Source organism: Tamandua tetradactyla, chromosome 3, assembly GCF_023851605.1.
Source record: "Tamandua tetradactyla isolate mTamTet1 chromosome 3, mTamTet1.pri, whole genome shotgun sequence".
NCBI classification, from domain to species: Eukaryota; Metazoa; Chordata; class Mammalia; order Pilosa; family Myrmecophagidae; genus Tamandua; species Tamandua tetradactyla.
Genome location: NC_135329.1, coordinates 70824408 through 70826096, shown reverse-complemented (window position 1 = coordinate 70826096; position 1689 = coordinate 70824408).

Here is a 1689-nt window from a genome sequence, read left to right as displayed (position 1 = left end):
GGCCTTTGATACTACCCCCGGGCTGGCTGCCTCCTGCGACCACCCCACGCCCTGGCAGCCCTGAGCAGACAACACCCTGGGGTGCCCGGAGGCAGCCACCCTGAGGGACACAGGGCTCAGAGCCCAGGCAGGGGCCAGTCCCCCAGTTAAAGACATACACAACAGCACCTGTCCTTTGTAGAGACCCAGGCAGGCACTCGGCTGAGCGCTTCGCACACATCACCTTTAATCCTCGTGACAGACACAAAAGGTGTGATCATTTCCCTTTTCGCAGATTAAAAAAAAGAAAAAAATACTAAGGCTTGGAGAAGTTCAGTAACTCCCTAAGAGCACGGGACTATTTGACACCTTAATAAAAGGTCAAAGTCAAGTCCATCTTATATAAAGCTTCTGCTCTATCTACAATGCTTCTACAAATAGAAGCTCAAAGAGATTTAGGATGCTGAAAGACACTTTTAATCTGAAAGTCGGGGAAGGGTCCCTGTAGGACGGGGCATTTGTGCTGCGTGAGGAACAGGTACTATTTGGACAAAGGAAAATTCAGGAAGATAGGTGAAGATAATGCGAGCCGAGCCCAGGGAAGAGTAGAGTCTGGCTGACTTCCAGAAGAGAGTGGGAAGCGAGATGGGACATCTCAGGTGTCTGGATAAGGGATGGCATCTGCTCTTCAGACGACTGGGCAGGCTTGAGCCAAAAGGAGATGGAGAGTCACTGACAAGCCTTAAAAAGGAAATGTCATTAACAATTAACCACCATCTGGTGTGGAGAAGAGAGGGGCAGATTGGGGAAACTGAGGGAGGCAAGGGACACAGGGCTGGATGAAGACAGAGCTCTAGGGGTAAGAGGGGAGGGCCAGAAGAATAATCTAGAGACTCAGTGATAAATGTGAGTGTTTGTGGGTGGGGGGAGTGGGGTTAACAACCCAGGATGAGCCCCAGGTCTCTGGAATGAGTGATCAGATTTGTGGCAGCATCACACTGGGTAGGAAGGAGTTTGTAGGCAAAGTGCGTGGATCTGGCTGTTGAAAGTGTTCAGCATGAGTTGTGCCACTTCTGTTGCACCAGTGCCTGCCAAAACTAAACCAAGGTCCTCTTTGCTGCCTGCAGGCTCCTAACCTGAAGCTGGGCACCTAGAATGGACTCAAGGAGCAGCCCCGAGCTGAGAGAGTGGCAGGGTCGTGCAATCTCAGAGACCTGGCCACCAAGAGAGCTGGGCTTGGCCTCATCAGCCTCCAGAGTTTGCAGGCACCAGGAGTCTGACTGTACTGGTAAAACCAGGTTTGGATCCAGGCAGTTGTGGGATGGATTTCGGGGATTGTCATGTGGCAGCCTTTGGGGTGGGAAGAGCTCCGGCCTCAGCACAGGGTCCTGCCTTTTGCCATCCCCAGAAGAGATGGGTCCATGTTACTAGCAAACACTCATGGCTAAAGATTTCAAAGGGCCAGGAAGAAAATACTGTCCAGAGGGGATGGGAGGTAAAAATATCTATTTTGTTTTTCAGTTAAGATCTCTTTTCCTGTGCAAAGCAATTTTGGGGAAAATGGAAATGGAAACTCCAATACGCAGGCAGTGGTCACCTGAAAGGCCAAGCAGCAGTGGTCCCTGTGTCTGGGAGCCTCATAATTTTGTCTAGTGGCTTCTAAAATAGCTACTATAAGTAGTACATATACCTCAGAAGACCTGGAAAACA